This window comes from Taudactylus pleione, unplaced genomic scaffold (assembly GCF_031769625.1).
Source record: "Taudactylus pleione unplaced genomic scaffold, aTauple2 ptg000025l, whole genome shotgun sequence".
Classification (NCBI taxonomy): domain Eukaryota; kingdom Metazoa; phylum Chordata; class Amphibia; order Anura; family Myobatrachidae; genus Taudactylus; species Taudactylus pleione.
Genome location: NW_028284427.1, coordinates 10,209,688 through 10,231,367, shown reverse-complemented (window position 1 = coordinate 10,231,367; position 21,680 = coordinate 10,209,688). Strand labels below are relative to the sequence as shown.

The window sequence follows — 21,680 nt, the reverse complement described above, 5'->3', positions numbered from 1 at the left end:
TTATAGAAGAAACATCCCTCGGCAATGTCTTTTCCTGCTCTGTGAGTCCCGGCATCTCTTCTCTGCGTCTGATCACATCTCCTCCCCTTCAGTCATATTCACATTTCAAAATACAGTCATAGGGGTATATTTACTAAAGTTAGTTTTTTTAGAAATGGAGATGTTGCCTACAGCAACCAATCAACTTCTACTTAACATTAAACTAGCACCTTCTAGAAGATAATAGCTAGGAACTGATTAGTTGCTATGGGCAACATCTCCACTTCTAAAAACTCTCACTTTAGTAAATATACCCCATAGTTGGGACTCGAAACTGTCACTTCATGCTTTGCAGTCAGACAGCTTACCAATGGAGCCATCTGCTATTACAAGGGAAGACTGAATGCTAACTCTATGAAGCTACTTCACATTATTAATCTAAAATACAGTCATACCTAGGGTTAGAACTTCGCACCTCATGATTTGCAGTCAGTCACCTTATAAATGGAGCCATTTGCTACTACAGTGAAAACTTGTGAATTCTAACTATATCAAGCTACTTTACATTCTGCTCAATTTAAAATACAGTCATACCTGGGATTCAAAGTGTAATGGAAAGGAATGTTCCCAGAATTACGAGAAACAGTGGCGTTTCATGTTGACAAGCCCCCATTTTTCCGTGACCACACCCCTTGTGGCATGTGGCCACACCCAAAATGTTTTGGGAGGTGCCATTATTCATCTTGTTCTGGGCGCAAAAGACCCTAGTTCTGCTTATGCAATTCTACTTATGCTAGTACTGCAAGGATTAAAGCTAGGCACACACCTCAAAGAGTAGAGAAACAATCCACAATTTTTTTTTCTGTTCCTAACAAACTGAAGACGCCAATGACGTAAGGCAGGCCTGGCCAACCTGTGGCTCTCCAGCTGTCGTGAAACTACAAGTCCCAGCATGCTCTGCCACAGTTTTGTTATTAGGGAATGCTAAAACAGTTGCAGGGCATGCTGTGACTTGTAGTTTCACAACAGCTGGAGAGCCACAGTTTGGCCAGGCCTGTCGTAAGGGGTAAAGATGTGTCATGCATAAAAACACATCTGGATTTTACTGTCTACATATTTTGTTGTCACCACAAAATAAAAAAAATTAGTATTTGGTTAATTTCCGCTAAGCAAAAAAAAAAAGAAAAAACACTGACAAAGAAAGTATTCATTACACACGTCTTCAGCACAGTCACGTTTATTCCTATCCATGCATAGAAGATTACTAGAAAGCCTTCTCAACCCTACGTAGCTTGGTAAAGAAATGCTTCACAATACCTGGAACAAATAATTTAGCATCATATTCTACAGTTTAAATAAAATGAACTTCGATTTTTTTTTTCCCTGTGCGTGCCCTCCTTTTACAAATGATCACTGATTGCCCTACACCGGTAATGGGAAAACTGTATTTGTGAAACAATTAAATTACTGTTCTTTCCTATAATACAACCTACATATTCCGGATCATATTTTAATGATGGCAAATGTTTCACAAAACATGCCACAAATGTACTTAACAATGAAGTTGTATTAATCATTGCAGATGTAATGGTGTAGTATAGTAATTAAAGTCTAGGAAATGGAGCTAAATCCATAAATTATTCTACATGATGAAAATTAAATAAAATAATTCCTCCTCTCAATGATCATTTAAAAAGCCAGCTAAAATAATAATAATAATAATAATAATAATAATAATAAATAAAGTATGTTGTTGTATAGAAACTAGGATACCACGCAACGTTAGGTATGGGTATCGTATAGATTGCTTTGTGCCACATTTCCCTGGCATAATCATATTTCAAAGTTTATGGCAGATTAGACAAAAAAAATTTCATCAGTTTCACCTAGACAAGGGCATTGCATGCAGACTATCACAGACTAAAATACCTGTGTGCATCCAACTAGTGACCTCTCCGCTGGATGTCACCTAGCAATGAGCAGGATGATACTGCTATCTATCTATCTATCTATCTATCTATCTATCTATCTATCTATCTATCTATCTATCAGTATACATATTATCCAGCTCTTTACATCAATAAATCAGTCCCTGCCCCAGTGGAGCTTACAATCTGTGGGCTTGATTCAGAGCTGGACTTGAACGCCCAATGTTAAAGCTGCACATGCATCTCGATGGTTACCGCCAGGTGAAGCAGATTTGAACTGCATGGAGGTCCAAAATATCAAGATGAGTGTCGTTTCGGACAATGGTAAGTGCTAAACACAAGCATTGGATTCCTTCTGGTGAAAGTGGCATACACACAGAAACGTGTTAAAAAAAGATTCACTTTGCTCATTTTACTCTCTGCCATTAACGCTGTTATGTGCTACTAAACCTAGTGAATCGGACAGGATGGGGAGATTTAATGGGGTATTCAGAGGTCCGCAAGGAGAGGCAGGGCTAAATGACACATTTTTGCGTAATTTAGCCCTGCCCCTAACTGCTGACCTTCAAACTCTGCAGGGAAAGGGGCGTGGCCTGATTACGCCAACAGTCCGGCCTGGCCCCCCGAACCACCCTGCAGCAGCAGGTCTCCGGGCTGCTCCCGGAAAGGATTTACACATAGTTGTTAAGTATGCTAAACACCTAAAGGAAGAGGTCTCTGAGCGGCAGCATAGAGGAATTGTGCTCCGTAATTTGCCTGAACATTAAACCATACAAAGACAGTGGAGCAGGATATTCATCCACTGGAGATGCTCATGCCACTAAGGCTGTCACAGAGACATAAGAGGGTTCCATAAGGCTGTCACAGAGACATAAGAGGGTTCCATAAGGCTGTCACAGAGACATAAGAGGGTTCCATAAGGCTGTCACAGAGACATAAGAGGGTTCCATAAGGCTGTCACAGAGACATAAGAGGGTTCCATAAGGCTGTCACAGAGACATAAGAGGGTTCCATAAGGCTGTCACAGAGACATAAGAGGGTTCCATAAGGCTGTCACAAATCACGCCTAATGGAGAATACTACAATTGTTACCTAACAGGAACATTGTTGCACTAAGCCAGGGACTATTCTGGAACTATTTGAATATAATTTCTGATGCAAAATTATTCATGATGGTGTGGTTATATATATGTTTTAATCTTGCATATACTCTTTTGAATATAATTTACATAGTATGAATTATTAGATAGAATAAATTCATATGATAGTAAATGTAATGTTGGCACATTTATGACTGGCTATGTAAAACTCGTTCCCACATATAAAGCACTGCGCACATTCACATTCTTTTGCTTAGTCTACAAAAGAGAAAGTTGTTATAGAACCCTCTTCAGCTACTTTGGGGCATTCATTTTAATGGAGTTGGGCACGGGATCCCGGCGTTCGGGATTCCGGCGGTCTCAATAACGACAGCGGCATCTCAACAGTCAGAATCCCAACCCAACTAGGTGAGTACCCTAACCCCCCTGCAGCCTAACTCTAGCCCTCCCCCCCGCAGCCTAACCCTCCCCCCCTGCAGCCTAACCATAACCCTCACCCTAGAACATAACCCCTAAACCTAACCCTCCCGCTAGCCCTAATACTTATGGTCGGGATGACTGCGTTCGGGATTCCGACTTCTGATGGTATTTCGGCGCCGGTATTCTGAGCCCCGGAATACCGACCGCTGGGATGCTAGCTACATGCCTATTAAGTTATATTGTGGGAAATCCCCCGAAAACAGCTGTAGGATGTGTTCAGAAGGAACCACAGCAGATATCTCCGTTCTCTCCATTTCTGACAGCAAAAGCAGCCCCCATAGTTTTATATGAGGGCTACTAAGCTGTTGGATTTACAAAGCTCCAGAATGAGAAGCATTCCATAGCTTCACCCCAGCAGCTAACGCCATCTGAAGATGGTGTTTGCTTATAGCAGCCTATGAGCTACTCCATCATATATTTTTTGCGGTCAATGTTCCTCAAGATCCCACAACATCTGCCAACACTGATAATTGCGCAAGCCTACAGCCGTGCATACGCAGTATGTGTCACAGTTCCGAACCCAGAAGCAAAGTGATAGCGATAGTTATCGCAACAAAAACAAGTGCATGCAAGTGATAGCGATAGTTATCACAACAAAAACAAGTGCATGCAAGTTGGGGAATAATTATTACATCCCAACTGCATTAAAAATCCGTCTTGTACATATGTTTTATTTGTATAGTATTTCTGTCCTTTCGCATCCTGCAACCTGAAAAATGTAGCAGATTTATGTAACTTCTGTAAAGGTGGGTACACCCCTGACCGAAATATCTGCAGATCGACTAATCTGCTTATACTGTATATCTGCAGACTGTGCAGAACATATGTTTTGCATACAGACTGCCCGATTCGTTGTGACTGACTTCACAACTGGATGGGCATTTACATGTGCCTGCCCGGTTGAGCTGTCAATCAGTGCCGGCCCATGCAGCAAGTGTATGGGCGATTGACTGACCGCCCATACACACAGCACGATGCACCAATATACCTGCAGATATATTGGGCATCTGCTGTGTAGACCAGTTGACACGATATGTCTGTGAACAACGTTGTTTACAGACATATCGCTGGTACACACTGGCCGACGTGCACACGATATATCGGCCGTTCATTTGATCGGCCAATATGTCTGTGAGTGTGTACCCAGCATAAGTGTCACAAGGAACCTGTCTCGTCTTAAAACATTCCATAATTATTATTTTTTTAAAACTCCATTCTTTAATATAAGGAAGGAATATTGTTTTGTGGAATGTAGATGTCAATTTTAACCTTATTTTTCCATGGTTTTAATTTTAATGGCCACTCAAGTACTCCTTCAGTTTCAAGAATCTTTCGGAAGCTGTGTTGTATATGTAATGTCTTTGTTGAATATTTTATTACAGAATAGTGGCATTAATGGCTAGAAATAGCCTTCTAAGCGGCTTTTAAGCCTTCAAAGAACATGAAAAATTAGTTTCTCTTCTCAACTTTGCAACTGTTGCAGTAAGAGGAAATTAAATATAGAGCTGAAGTGCTATTGGAAAGCACTGTGATCCTGTGTTTATACCTATTATTTCTAAACCTGACAGATGGACAATAACAGACACATCCTAAAGCACGATATGTCCTGAAATCATTCATATATTAACTGATTTAAACTGAATTTTTTAGCAGTTGTAGCTTCTTGCCAACTACAAGACTTTCTTGTAACTACATAACACCTGAAGACTTGTTGACTGGTTCTAAAATGTAGCACTTTATACCACATCTATTGTGCCTGTAAGGATCCAAGTGCTCATTAGACTTTGAGGCAGGGTTTATTTTGGAGGAGGGGGGATATTTTTGCTGACAATATTTAAAAAGTGAAAAAAGTATAGTATAGTCAACTTAGTTAAAAGAATTGTGTTGTTAGCTTGGCAAACCGAAATACACCTGCTCAGCAGATAAGCATCAGTAGGATGAGAGTCTGTAAAAACACACAATGTGTAATGAGAAATTTAACACATTCAATGAGAAAAGTTCCTTTATACATGTACATACACGAAGTGCAAATTGGAATACATTTAATCCCAGTGGTGAGTTATATGTGTCTATTAATTGGAGTTTGAAGTGCTTTGTTTGTGCTGAAATTCACATAAAACGTACAGTATGTGTTCTGAGTGAACATTGTGTTACTCTAGAATAGAGGAGCTCTGTTGGAAACTACAATGTCTAACAGTAGCGCTACAACACAGGGCACTAAACGCCTTTATATGATACAAAATACTAATCCACATTTCACATAACAGATAATGGCCTGCTGCTGTTTCAGTGTGGTTTAGGTATCCTTGGACCATAGTTATCCAACAATTCTATCCTTGAATATTGTATGATACATGTATTTTTATTTTTTTTATTGAAGCTTTAATATTAAAGAAAAATAAAATTTGAGTTCATACAAAATAATGTAAAAAAAACAAATATACAAACATATTGGAGTCCATACATACATCAAGAACTTAGACCAAAAATAATAGAAATATTACATGTATTTTTTTTTTTCTGTTATCATTATTATGTGCAAGAATAACCAAACATTAGTTTTTGTAGCGCAATTTAAATTTTTTTAATTTTTTTAAAGATTTTTAAATGAGTATTCTTTTATTTTTGCACTCTGCTATTGCCTTACTTTAAGGGGCAATTCAGTTAATATATTTCAATGCTGTAATTCCACTAGCAACTATGTTCTTTACAGTTGCTAATTGGTGTTACAGAGTTTTGTTTTATGGAGCAGAGAAGGCAGCTACTAAGCTCGGTACTCCTCACTCCTGTTCTACAATGTACAATTATTCATAGAATTATTCGATTCATGAAGCTATTTAAATTATTCACAGAAATAGCCTTGATATATTTGGCAAGAGATCACAACTAGGTAGAAGAAAGTCATGGTGATTCAAATTCTGGTTCGCATTTATTGGAATTTTAATAAAAGTATGGATAAACAAAAGTAGAAAATAATATCTGGAAAACAGCCATGGCTTCCCTAAGCTAATATACCGTAGACTAGGACATCCTACTAATAAGGGAGAGATTTATCAAAGCTTGGAGAGAGATAAAGTACCAACCAATCAGTGTCTGACATTTTTCAAACACAGCCTGTAAAGTGACAGTTAGAAGATAATTGGTTGGCACTTTATCTCTTTTCAAGCTTTGATAAATCTCCCCCTAAGTTATATTAGTCTCGAAGAAGTGTCCTTCAAGAGTAAGTGCCACCAGTAATATAAATTAATGCACAGTATACCAAGTTAAGTGGAAGAGTGTCCACTGGGACACTAAACAGTGACAGGCTCCTAAATACAGTAGGTTTATGTGATATTCATTTTGTGTTCCGCATTTATAGTAAATTTAACGCTTCTTACAAAAAATAATATAGAGTATGCTGATCGGGAGAGCCTGGAGGATTTTCTCATGCTGATAGCAGCATACATTTCCCAAACTGTTGTGCACTAGGAAATAGGAGTGTGACTACACATATGAATCCTGATTGGAGTATATTTCACTGTTTATAGTATCAAATCATTAAGGGGAATTCAATTCAGTGTGATGTTGAATACCCGCAGGAGGGAGCGCCTGAAGTTATTCAATACACTGCGCTGTTTGGACAGGCAAAGGATTTATTATCGCACCCCCCCTGGGGATGCGAGGAGAAATCAGACAAAAGTGCTGGGCGAGCAGCTGTTTTACTGCTAAGCGTGGCACTAACAGACGCGCGCCAGCACTATAGTCAGAGAATGCCGATTCTCGTGCCTTAATACCCTTGCAAAGTCGCGAGAACCAGCATTCTCCGACATAACTACGAACTGAATTGAATAGCTCCGGGAACTCCTTCCCAGCGCTATTCAATTTGCAATGAATTGAATTCCCCCTAATGTCACATTAAATATTTAATCTGCACTATTTTTGGTGTAATTTTTTATTATTATAACTATTTTCTGAGACAGGAAGAAATCACAGAAAAAAAATATTCAGAAATTAATAATATAAGCATCTGAAGACGGTGTATGGAAGTTACTATAAACCTTGTATCAGCTTGTAGCTTTGGGTGAGTATCGGCACCTTTCTTCTGATTTTTCATAAAGAAAAAGCAATGTTTAAAGACTTTCTCCAATATTTTGGCACATGGCTGTTAATGTTCATATATAGGCAAAACAGCCAAACCAAGTTGTTTAGAACTTGGCAGAATACATTTAATAAGTATATGGAAACTTTAAACTAGTTAAACTATACGTCTACCATTATACATTTGTTGATGAAATCCCGATAATTATAGAAAAGAATCTTACATCAATGAGAAGCTACATACCATTAAATAAACCATATTTTATCATTAAGCATGTCCACTACTTTATGAATGAGTTTGCAACAGGAAATTATATGAAGCAGTAATAGCACATAACAACGCCCGCCAATCCAGTCATTTTGATCTGGCAAAACTACTATTTAAAATATATGTAAAATTTATTAATTTCAATTAATCCACCTGTGTCCAACTGTGAAAATGTAAATAAACATTTTGATGGCTTCCATCTGCTGGTCTTCGGCTGGAAAGGAAGTACACTGTAAATAGTAAACATCTTCATCACTATCTGATGACCCCTATACATCTACGACATATTGGTGCGATTCCCCATTCTGCCGACGGCATGGTCGGAGAATAGGTATTATTCAACATTGCGACCGAAAAGGGTCGGATCTGCAAATCTGGGATTTTTAACATGCAGAATTTCCCCTTTCCCTGATGGATCACCGAACATTAATGGCCGCCGATCGGTGTTTCAGATTGGTGGATCAAATCGGGGAATCAGGGAAATGCACCTCAGTTGTATGGCCCATACAGAGAATGCTGATTCTCACACCTTAACGCCTCCTTAGCCCTATCACAAATATTTAGTCTCTGATATCTTAAGCTCATGACATTGTTTTACATATGTATTTGTGAATATTACTCGTTACACTGTTAAACAAGTTTAAGCTAATGTTTAATTGTCTTTTAAAGGGAGTTTTCAGTTCTATTTTTTTATTATTATATCCTATGATGTGCAATTAGAAACAAAAGAAAGAAAAAAAAATTACCATTAACTTAAGAAAATCGCTATAATAATTTTGTATTGCAACATAACAAAGATAAAAAAAAAATTGTATTTGAAATGAACATTTTTGTTTATTTAATTTTAAATGTAAAATATTTGTCATAAATTTCGGGAGGATTCAGCCAGAAAGTCCACAACTGCAGCAGAAAGCCGGCTGGTGGTATAGCAGGTACTGTGAGATTGGGGAGGAGGTGAGAAGCATACCCGGCATGGCAGTAGGTTAGATATTAGCAAATTCTGCATTCACTTTCTCCTATATCCAGGAAACACACTTGGGAAGCAACCAAGTCCAACCCAGCCTGCATAGGTTAGCTGAGGGAAGGGCAGGGTTCTACTTAGGAGATTTTTATTATCACACATGGATTGAAGTGTCAGGGTGCCAGTTGATGGGTATTCTTAAAATTACCTGAGATTTGTGGAATAGCCGGTACAGTGGACGTAGCCAGATCGGCAGTTGCTTGGCTTTGGCCCTTATCTCTCTACACTTTGTAGTCACCTCTCAGTGTGAGAGAGATGGCTGGATGTGTTTGGGACAGAAAGGCTGATACCATCCTCGTTTAAGTTCACGTATCTATTTTTTTCCAGTACATTCACCTTAAATACTTATTTGATATAGTTTGGTCTCAATGCTATGTTCATAAATTTATTTCAAAAATTATATTACTGTCTATGTGTTCAAAGAGGAAACACTAGTATGAATGTGTCCATTTCCAATGTGACCTGGCTAACAAAACAGTAAAATATTTCAAATCGAAGAAGCAAACAAGGTGCATTGTAAGATATTATACCCACATGTGCTTTATATATATGTAATAATTGGTTGGAAGTTGTTTTAAATTATGTCTAAAATAATTATCTTAAGGATCTGATCTGTATTATCTTAAGGATCTCATCTGCATCTGCAAAGTAGAAAGTGTGCCTACTTTCCAGATTTCATATTAATCCTCTATTAGAAAATCTTAATAATAAGCACTCTAATATATTTTATCATTTAAAAAATAGAAATACAGTGTGCACGGCATTGTTACTTTATAACAATTAGCATGTAGAACATTTTGCAATTCTCACATTACAGAATGCTTTAAACATAACTTTAACATATTATATGTATTTAGTTACAAAATAAATTTAAATAATAGGAACTGATAAAGAGCAGTGTTCTGAGGCATGTTAAGTATAGGAAGACCTTGTGGCTTGAGACCAATGCAAAACAGGAAAAAAAAGTTATTAAGCGTACAAAATTAAACATAAATGGCTCATAAAAAAACCCTGCAAGTTTGTAACATAACAAAAAAATAGTCTATTTAAAAAAGGTAACAATGGTAAGGAACTAATGGAATGACTGTTCGTAGATTAGAGCCATTAAATGCATGACTTTGAAAAATATCAGTGGACCACTACAGTATCAGAAGATAAAGTATTATCACTGGGAAAGAGTTATCTTTACAAGATGCAGTACAATCTGTTTTTTTGGGGAGATTTTATCTGAGAAGCCTGAACAGAACAGGTAAAGCAGGAAATTCTTTAAGAAAGTACAATTGCGCGCATATGAAGGGTAAATGATCCAATAGGAATAATTAGTGGGTGTTTATATTAGCGCATTGGCTTTCCTCAAGGATAACATAGTTTGTAGCAAATTCCAGAACTGTTCCTTGGCTATAAGACATTGAAGGTAATACTGAAAAGCCCTACAATGGATTACTACCTCATCCGCTTGGTATAGACTTTCCAATGCAATGTCTCACTTAACTTCTGTTGAAATGTTTGCTTAGATACAAATTTGGAATGTTAGAACGATAAAGGACATTAATTTAAGAAAGTTTAGTGAAATATCTGCATGAATATGCCTGTCATCCTTTTGCAGGGTCTATGCTAAACATTATCTATATTTTTCAAATTGTAGCATATGCGCTGCCCAAGCAAGCACTTTGCAAAATTTCTTCATGCATATTTATTACATGCCTTAAGAACCTGCAGTTTAAGTATGTCATAATTTCAGCAATATGATTATCTATAAGTAGGAACCTTCAACAAATATATAGGATATAATATATTGATATTTTTTTTTACTTTTTTTTATTTACAGCCTACTCAATACAGGTGGCCATCTCTATGAACTGTGATTTTTAGGTGCAATATGAACACAATGCTGTGCCCCCAACCAATCCAACTTATTTTTCTATGGTGTACAAGAATTAAATCAAGTCAGTTTCTAGAATATGTAATTTAGCAATTTAAAATAGTATATACGCATTTTATTAGTAAATGAATAGAAACTGGACAATGGTAAATTCCTTTAGATAGACAGATGACCATACACCTGGTGAAATTAAATTATTTATTTGTAACACACATTTGTCTAATATAAGAAATTTATCTAGAAATGTACAAATAGAGCTGTTTGGGAACTGAACTGTTATTATATAAAATGAAAACAATTTTGTAAAAAATAAATCAAAGGGAGGACATAGATGTCCATAGAACATTTTAATTATAAGTTGTTATTTTTTTGTCCTGAATTTTAATGAATACAGTATATCTATGGCAGAACAGAATACTGTAAAACTGCATGAAGAAACACATGCAAACTCCAGCAGCAGTGTCACTGTGTCAGGAAGACATGAGGCACTATAATTTCAGGAAATATAATGCCTCATATCATTCTGAAATAACAGTTCTCACCATATTCCTGTGGGCAGTTTTGTGATTGTCTGTGTTGTCATTATATTAGAATCCACAGAGGTTGTTCTTTCCTTTACTATCAGCTGGATAAAAATAAAATTTTGATATTGCAGTCTTAGGGGTGCACTGTGCCCTATTGCTATTGTGTGTCTGTAACGGTAAAAGCGTGTTCTTCTGCATGAAGAATGCTACAGTAAACATGTCTTCATTCATGTGCATAAGTGACCTAACAAATTAATATAAGCCATTTGCTTCCAGTTTGTAAGAAATAGAAAACCTGTGAATGATTGGTAGGAATATACAAAATCCAAGGATAAATTCAATGCCTTAATTACACAGTGCAGAAGAACGAGTGAAATATTATAAGAACTATATATTACATTGAAATCACTTTTTAATAATAGATTATGATATTTTTTTTATTTAATTTTAACAAGGGTAAATTTATAAACTTGACTATACTGTAGTAAAAAAAACTGTCTCAAAAAATGCAAGGCAAAATAGAAGGACTTAGTAATTAAATAGTCCAATATTATATTATTCAGTTAAACATTTTTTTTTAAATGTTATCTCATTTTTAATTTAAGCCTTCTAACAATAATTATAATATAAAAATATAGGAAACTCTTTTAAGGCATCATTAAAACCGGAAAAGTTACCAATTCTAATTACATATATTTTACTCACCAAAAAGTCTATCCCACTTGAAAGACCTGCTATTTTGCTGTGATCGCCAGATCTTTTTATCTTGGTGCAATACAAGCGGTTTTAGCTACTAGACTGGTACAGGATAGGTCCATCTGGTATCACATGACGGTAACAAATTTAAATATGGTCGGCGCATGGCAGTATTTCTGCTGCATTATGACAATTTCTCGCAAACTGCATCTCTTTCTGGTTTTTATGTGCTGAATTCTGAATGATCGGGAATATGTATGAGTAATAGCAATAAACCTGACATACTCTAGTTTATGCTCTGCAGTCCAGTCAAAGTTAAGGCAAAGTTCGTCAAAGATACAAAGGGTGTCCTCTAACATTTTTCCAGTTTAATGTGTAACTTTGAATGAAGCAAGAGGCATGGTTTATTAATAATAACAATAATAATAATAATAATAATAATAATAATAATAAAAGTTGCATGTATTTTATGTCTTATCCTGTTTATGTGTGATGCCCTTAGTACCAAAATCTCACTATTGCAATGTGATATATTACTTTTTTCTTTCATTCAAAAAGTTTGTGAAATTTGAAAAATAATGTTAATATAAGCTTTATGGCTTTATGGCATTTGTTGACTCTATGATATCCAGTTATATATTAACCCTTACAATACAGGTCATTGACTATTTTGAGTAGCACCACCTCCGATTGGTTGAAATGTGTCATGTAAGAGGAGGACATATTTTATGCACCAATCATCATCCAACACATGTGTAGCTTAGCATCTGCAATGCAGCAAATCCACATCAAATAGGAGACCTCTAAGAATCACACCGAACCTGCCTATCTAGCCAATATGGACGGCAAACATCCAAGGTCATTATGGGACACCAATCTGTGTGCATCTCTAATTTTGATGCACTTTAGATGTTAAAAATATGACTGTGTTGAGACTCAGAATAAAATCTCCAGACAGCAGGTTTATAATACTGAACTAAACTGACCCTTGGAAGGCCCTATTTTCCAATGCTGGGAAACCTTCCCTAAATACGTCAAGTTACTTTGGTTACTATATTATTTTTCATAACTCATTCTAAAAATATATGTTTTCTTTGTTCTCTGATTACTCAAAACAAGCTCCCTTTGTGTTTTATCAGTAGTGCCATCTCGTCTTTACAGCGCACATTTGATCAAATTACAGTCTGTTAATGAAAACAAATTAAGCACATATTAAGCACTGCACTTTCTGCACACAAAACTATGAAAATGGAAAAAAAAAAGTAGTATCCAATAACAACATATTTTTGATTACCATCTTATTTCTTCAAGCGATGAAGTTGCAAAGACATAACAGTCATATAATATAATATCACAGTACAAGTTATATTGCCGGGGAGAATTTTATCTTCCTTTCTTGGAAGTAATTATTTCTACTTTACCTTACTTTGCTGTGTGTTGTATACAGGAAATATATTTGCCTGGCACCTGACAAAGATTGGGTGATATTTTCTGGTTCTTATAGAAAGTTAACAGCTAACCGCTACAATATCATATGAATAGGAAATAGAAAGGGTTTTCATTTGATAGTAAAGTTTCTATGTTTTGCAAATCTCCTTGAACGATAGAAAACAAATTTCTATTGTGAGAGAATAGTATATCGGCATATTGCGCAGCATAGGGCATATTACGGGAAACTCTAATCCCTGTGTAGCTTGATAATGTTTTCATCACTGAATACAACCTTTAGTTCCTTTCCCAACCAAAGTAACCTGATGCAAAACTACAGTATAAAAGTTAAAAATGTGATTTATTAGATAGACGCTATGAAGAATCTAGATACTTCCAGGAAATGTTGTGCTTACTTTATTACTTTATGTATTGAAATGGGCATTTAAATCTAACAGATTTTATATGAAGAGCCAATAAGATAACAATCAAATGGAACCTCTATGTACAGTAGAACAGTAGACAATATGCTTATCAGCCTTAATACTTTCAGAAATATTCACATATTGTTTCTCTTTTTAGTAGACACAACAAGCACTACAGTACCTGTTCCTCTATTTCTTAATCTACTCATTCAAAGATAATTTCTGAAATAAGGAGTAGCAAAACGTTAATGTAATATTCCATACAAAATATGTAACGTCACAGTGTGTGTTTGCTTGCAGCACCTATTAAGGTTAACTTATATCTGGTATCTGTTGACAAGGGCTGGCTCTGATCATCTTCTACATTTTAAGAAAATAAATAATGACAGAAACTATTTTGTGCCTTAATACTACACTTTACAAATATTGTTTAAAAAATATTGAACTTTTCTTTGTTAAAACATGTATTTTTTAGCAATGATTATTGTGGGCCATCTTTCTAACTTTATTCTGCCAAAAAAGAAACAGTTATAAGTGGTTTGCAGTCTTGCCAAAGAATGGATGTATTATTTCATGAAATTCCAATGGCTACCTGAACCGCAGTCATTTAATTTTCTGATAAATGGATGGAAACATCCAACTGATAGCTGCTAATTATAGCTGGACGAGTAATGACCCGAGAGACAGTGTTGTTTCTATTGGCATGCAGCCCTGGTTTTCCACATTGTACTGACAGGGGATTATTGCGTTGACCCATAGCTGTCTTCTACAGTATAACCTAATTTCTTCAACTAAAAAAAAAAGGTCTATGAATTTTATTATCACATGTTCTTTATGAATAGCCCCCCAAAAGTGTTAGTTGGCCATACAGAAAAGGCAGTTGGCCACCAAGAACTTTCAGCGCAGGGTGCGATATAAAAGAGGGTTATTAATATACATTTTCTGTCAATATCACTAATTTGTAATGTAAGGACACTGGGTACATTTGAACATAAGGTGGGATACAAAAAAATGTGCTACTATGTAATCTGGCTAAAGAATAAGACCAAATTCTGTAATAAATGTTGCGGAATAGTGTATACCTCAAAGTATTTATAAACTGAGGATAAAATGTGCAATATCTATTGCTTGGAAAGCTAGCATGTTTGATTGATGCTGACAGTGAGCGTAACAAAACCCAATCAGGTTACAGTAGAGAGTAGTTATACATGGTGTAAATGGTCAGCATTTGTTGTACTTAACTTAACAGGATAGTTGGTTTAACTAAAATCGTCTTGGTTAACCTGTATTGCCCAACATTAGGACAGGATGCTTAAGTTAAAAATTGCTTAATGCCTGTTATTAAACAAGTGCCACAATTGTATGCTTCTAATAAAACAACACAGTCCCTCTGGTTTAATAAAAAGAAAAGTTTAGCATGGGTTGCACTCTATGAAATTGCCCATTCATTGGATATATGCATATGTCCTTGGGTATATGTATTTTGTCATCTTCAATAACTGTAAGTAAGAATTAGGTGAGTATGGGAGGTGAGCAGCTGAAGAAGAAAATTACTATGATATATTATGTACTGGAAGGACAATATGGAAATGAGACAGAATATTGGATCATGATTACCAGTATTTATGAGGTACAGTACTGAATATCGGCAGAATTGTAGAAATCTCCAGAGCACTAAGAACTACTAAATACAGTATAAAGTGTGTATTGTTGTGTGTATGCTTTGCTTATTCAGCAGCACAGTGGTTAGCATTGTTGCCTCACAGCAATAGAACCATGGGCTCTATTCTGACCAGGGCATTATCTGTGTGGCGTTTATATGTTCTACCTGTGTTCATGTTGGTTTGCTCAGTGTTTTCGTTTTAATACTTTGTATTTATAAGTGTGTGAGTCTTTGCTATATCCAATCAAGAACATTTTTAATATAAACTTATTCCTTACTACATAACAACGCTAAAAGATATTTAGGGTTTACAGTTAGACAATATATATTATATATGGGTACATATTTGCTTTTGTAACCTGTGCTTAAAGTCTCCTCCAACTGTCTCAACGTTGTAGTGATCTTGTCAACTCCATTGTGGCAGGGACTATGCATGATTCAATAGTTTATGTAGATCACTGCATAATGTGTTGGTGCTATATGAATATATGATTAAATTTTTTTTATAAACATGAAGCTAATAGGGTAAACCCCTCATAGGTATGGTATTAACCTTACACACCTACACAACCAACATATCCTGTAATGCTGTCCAGCTTGTTGTGGAACACACACACACACATATATATATATATATATATATATATATTTTTTTTTTTATTTGTTATAAATTGATTGGCTTGCATAGTGATCTAAAGAAGATCTTTTGATTCATTTAAATCTTACTTAAAGTCTGAATGTGGATTTGAATTACATTGTGTTTAAAAAAAATGTGTAAAATAAAATACCGCATTGGCACATGCATGACATCAGAGTCTTTGTTGAGTCCGTGTACGTGACTAGTTTATAAAGTAATTGGCCGCACCCTTTTCTCCTAGTGCAGCTCATTGTCAAGTTATTAATGTAAAACTGCTCAAGTTATGATAATTAGGCAGAAAATAAAATGATCTCTAATGTTATATATCTAATTCCAGATATCAATCAAAGGCCATTATCACATACACAGTAGTAATTTTCTATTACATCAGACAATATAAGGAGACTGTCGCACCTAAGTATGAAAATATTTGCTTTCCCCCTGCAATGGCAAATATTCTTTTAAATATTTACTTAATAAAATGAATTAATAAATTAAATACTATACATAGTACCTATGTCTATAATTCTGGCAACTGCTATAGACTTCCATAGCGTCTAATAAATTGCTTTTTTCATACATTTCTAATCAAAGTGAGTATTAACTAGCTTAAACAAGGAATAGACCTCATGTTCTGTTCTACTAAAATCATTCATACATTGGGTTCTATACAATTTCCTTTACATTGCTGATGTAGAAGTGGACTTAGACTATCTTTATCTAATTTCATTCACTATATTTTTTAACCAGTGGTATAATTTACCTGTTTGCAGGTTAGCACCACCATCAAAATCATGTGGTTCTAAAATATGTTTCATCTTATGTTTACATAAATTTGCATAAAACTATTTAAGCAGAGTAATCTCCCCGATTTATTTAAGATTAAGCTAATGAGAAACTCAATGAATGACACATTCAGGAAATGTCTTAGGTATCGTACCAATAGTACCAAGTCACAAACCAATTTCATGGGGAGACATAATTTAGTATGAGTTGTGTGGCATATTGTTTTGCTAAGGTTAAAATATAGAGACTAGTTCGATTGTTAGTCCCGCAATGAGCATTGTGTCTGGATTAGGGTTTACATCTCATTATTGCTCAAACCTCCGATGGGTGTCAGTAAAAGATGTTAGGCCCTATTCCAGATGCAGTGCTTATTGCGGGATTAATAATTGAATTGGTTTCAGCACTTTAGCCACAGTAAAACGATATGCAAGGCAACTCGCACTTATTTGAATCTCCACTTAGCGAAGTTAACACAGCTTTATCTAGCTCAAATAACCAGCTAATGCTTATTTGTGCTCTACGATGGTACCAAGTGAATTTATTTAGATTTTATATTTAACATGATTACAGCTAATTGTACCTAAAATGCAATGTCATTTAGATCATATACACTTAGGAAACATGCCCAATCCATAGATTAAGGGTATACATTCTGATACTCGGGTTAATTCATTCAGATTAGTAATATACAATATTTGCAGTAATATGTATGAGAAGTAAGACTGAAGGTGCAAATCCACTACACAATTAAAATTAACAATTGAACGATAATGACATTGTTCAATCGTTCATTCATAGTGCAGTAATTATGCTGGCAACGACCAGCTATGCGCACTCCCGCTGGTCGTTGTCGGCATTCGTCATCGCCTGAACATGACGGCCAGCTGCCAAGATCGTCAGGTTGTGCATGTTCGGGGATGAGGGAGGGTGCCTGCACTGTACAACATATCGTCCAGTGTGGGCACATTATCCACTGCACAGGATGGTGAATGATTACGATGTTGTAATCGTACATTTGTTCTACACTCGTGTACTGGATATGCACCTCAACACTTCTTATTATATTTATAATTGTTTAAAAATATATGTTCTTTATGTGCTGTAAAAAGCCCAATTCGACAAGAAATGTTTTTTTTTTTTAAATATCATTTGTAATTCACGGTCCTATTTTGCTGCCTTTTCTTTAGATTCTCCACATTACACAGCACTTTCCCTATAGAGTGTAAGCTTGTGAGCAGGGCCCTCTGACCTCTTTGTCGGCTATTACCCAGTCTTATGTTTTTACTGTTTTGTTTCCAATCGTAAAAAACACAACAAAATATGCTGATGCTACAGATGTGACCTCATACACTGTTGTTGCAGCCCCTTTTTGCGCACCAGATCCCCTGCGACCCTACCGGGCATCTTTTGCACCAAACAAATGCATCTTAATCGCTATTCCATGCAACTAGGACGCACTAGGAGAGTGTGCTGCTTAATTTGATATGCAACACTTGTATATCTGTGTGACACTGAGTCTGAATCTGTATAAGAAGTGCTACAATGCAGTGGCCTTGGCTTTTTTTAACGCCAAGTTCGCTTTGTATACAGATGCAGTCGCACACAAATATACAAGTGCTGCATATCATATTAATAAGCACAGTCTCCTGGTGCGTCCTAGTCACATCACATTGCGATTAAGACGCATTTCCGGGTGAAAGAAACACCTGGCACTAGCAGAGTCGCATAGGACCTGGTGTCTCACTCGTACTATGTCGTATTGTGGCCAGATGTATGAGGATACATCTGTACATAAGTGTATGTAAATATATGTAAATAATGTAACAGGTGACTTTGGAGCCAAATGTAGGCCATTATATGTGGACTTTCTACTGTACCTAGTGAAGATGATGTACTTATGTACTAATCATGAACATAATCAATCATGGTTAATATTCCATGTGGACTGTTTCTGTATTTCACATTAGTTCTCATATAACAATAAAGAGTAGCTAGCACCACTATAGGACGGTGCATTTGCAACATGTCCTGTGCAAACTGGAGCCTCTCTCTCTATGGGGCCTGTTCATTATATGATAAATGGCCCGTTAACCATGCGGAAATGCTAGTTTCCACATATTTAGGTTATCGGGCCATTCATTATCAGGGGTCCCAATTGGACCACCTAATATTCAGATAATTCCGAAAACTGAGCTTGTTCTCGTAGCCCTGCTCTTTCCTATGGGAAGGAGTTCCGGGGATGCCAAGAGGGATCCGAGCAGATCCCTCTGCCGTCTCCTCACTGACCCCCCTACCCCCGGTGGCATTGTGCATGCGTGACCTCAGGTCACGCATGCATAGAGGTCGGATGCAGGGACAGGTAAGTAACGCAGCTACAGATGCGTCCAAATTCATTGTAGCTGATCGCCCCATAAACGAGCTCACACATCATGCTATGCACCACAATACGCTAGGGCGCATCCCCGATCGTGAGAGTGCGTCTCCATTCAATGCTATGGAGATACAAATGTGCGTCTCCGATCGTGGGAGTCCATCTCACGCCACGCATGGTGCAATTCACTGTGCTACAGGCAAGGATGTAGCTGGGCATATCTATACTTCTGTAACTGCGCTACTAATCGCGAGGACAACTTCTTTTTGGAGCAGCTTTCCCCGCGCCCGAGCATTGATGAATTGCTCCAGTGCTAATTATCCCCAGAGATGAGTTAAATACTTCATCATGATGAATAGGCCCCTACAATTTAATTTGCAACCCCTTAAGTGAATAAGACCAATGAAGAGTTTCATGTAACCCACCACTGCCCTACAATATTGATAGTAAAACATGCACATCACACGCCAGATGTAAGCAATCTAGATTATTGCCCATACTTTACTTACAATCTGAAGTCTCACATCTTTGACCTGTAATATTACCAGTCTATTTTGATTTAGTATTTTAGTGTATATAATTATTAGGTACATCACCTATGAAGTAATATGCAGTCTTCTCACTACAGTCACTTCAACTACTGCTGATGTTCTAATCATGAAGGAATTTCTTTAATTCTTCATGAGAAGTACAATGTGCATAAATATTCATATTGTACTGTAACTGTAGTTCCGGATTATACTACTCTGACACTGGGGCCTATTCATCATAACTAAACATACGATAGAGGTACGGTAATTAGGTTTAGAACTCGCATGGAGTTCTACCTAATTACCGGAGGAATTCATCATTCCTCCGCTCCATGACTATCTATTCCAATAAGCTGTCATTTTTGCGATGACAGCTTTTCGGGAAATAGATACTTTTCCCTGCCTATACTACCTTATCGCAGCTGTAATCAGTTCTGCGCATGCGCCGCTTCTAATTGCAGAATCAGCGCGTGCGCAGCATTGTTTTCAGCTGCCATAAGAATATAAAATATATTTATATTTCTATTCTCTAACTTTTATCCATGTCCCCCCCAGCACTCGATCCTGCTGCAGACTGAAGCATCTCCCCTCTGCACTTGTAAGTGCTCCAACAGTAAGTAAACAGTTAATTATTAAGCTTACTTACAAATGCCACCGGGGGAGATGCCTCAGTCTGCAGCGCAGGATGGAGAGCCGGGGGGGTCACAAGTTATGCCGGAGCGTCGCGTCAGGTCCCGCAGTAGGCAGCGGCCGGGGTAAGATCTGTGTCCTGCTGAGGAGTTGGCGGCCGCTGCCGGAAGAGTAGAGGGAGGGGGAGCGCACAGAATGGGGGAATATGTGCTATGCAAGCTGCCGTGCCGTCTAAACGGCAGCTTGTTAGCACTTTCGGGGGGCTGTACGCCGTCTGCAGACGGCGTAAATTAACAGCATCAATTACCGAAAATCTAGGATTTTCGGTATTTGATGAATACAGTAATTTCCACATCCCCATATTAATATATGGGGAGTGTGGAAATTAACGGAGAATGACTTAACAAGGAGAATACAACACATACATGAGTATGTGTAAAAATACTTGAAAAATGATACTTTTGGTTTAATGAATAGGCCCCACAATCTGTTACTGATATTGGATGATTCAAGACTGGATCAATCAAGCTACATTGAAAGACAGATACTACACTGGCACTAAGGGGGGTACTGGTTCTGCCCAGGCCATGGACTAAATTAATTCTGTATTTTATTACTTTTTTTTTTTGAATGACAGTAATAATTATATGGTGTTATTTTTACACCTATTGCAAAGTCTATTTAATTGTTTAGTCTGGATATCCTTTATTCCAACGATTTATGGCTCCACACATTGGTTCAAAGTTACTGTACACAACATATTGTGGAATCACTACACACCTGCCACCCAGTCAAAGTGTCCTAATTGTTAGATATAAAAACACAGACTAACATTAACTTCAAAATATAATATCCTGTCTATTTCTAGATTTCAGATCAATAGGTTTATTATCACATGCCTATACCGGAGATACAACTCTATTGGCTATGTGCCTGCTTTGCAATCTCTAAGAATTACAATTGATTTTCTATGCGAGGATGGGTAAGACATTTATTTTCATCTGTGTTGTATTTTTTTTCATATGAAAACAGCCCCAGCCACTAGCACACACTCTGCATTTTTTTTTATTACAATTATAATTATGCTGTCACACTCCACTAGTAAAGTGCATTTTATTTCTTCTAGGCTCATATTATCAACATTATATTTTGTTTGTGGCAATGGGTAGTAAAGCAATGTACGTGTCTATAAAAGCATTCACTGTGTATTTTGAAAAAGTTCCTATTGCATTCAATTTCAAGTGACAGTAATATC

The 21,680-nt window shown here is 36.7% G+C and overlaps 1 protein-coding gene and 1 non-coding gene across 3 annotated transcripts in view; both read right to left on the bottom strand.

Annotated features, from left to right (window-relative positions):
* SLIT3 (slit guidance ligand 3) overlaps positions 1-21,680 on the bottom strand; it is a 747,204-nt gene that overhangs the window by 228,427 nt on the left and 497,097 nt on the right. The gene's annotated exons all lie outside the window — the stretch shown is intronic.
* Positions 10,412-10,522, bottom strand: LOC148539654 (U6 spliceosomal RNA). Its single transcript, XR_015870140.1, has one exon. It is a non-coding gene; the product is annotated as a U6 spliceosomal RNA (small nuclear RNA).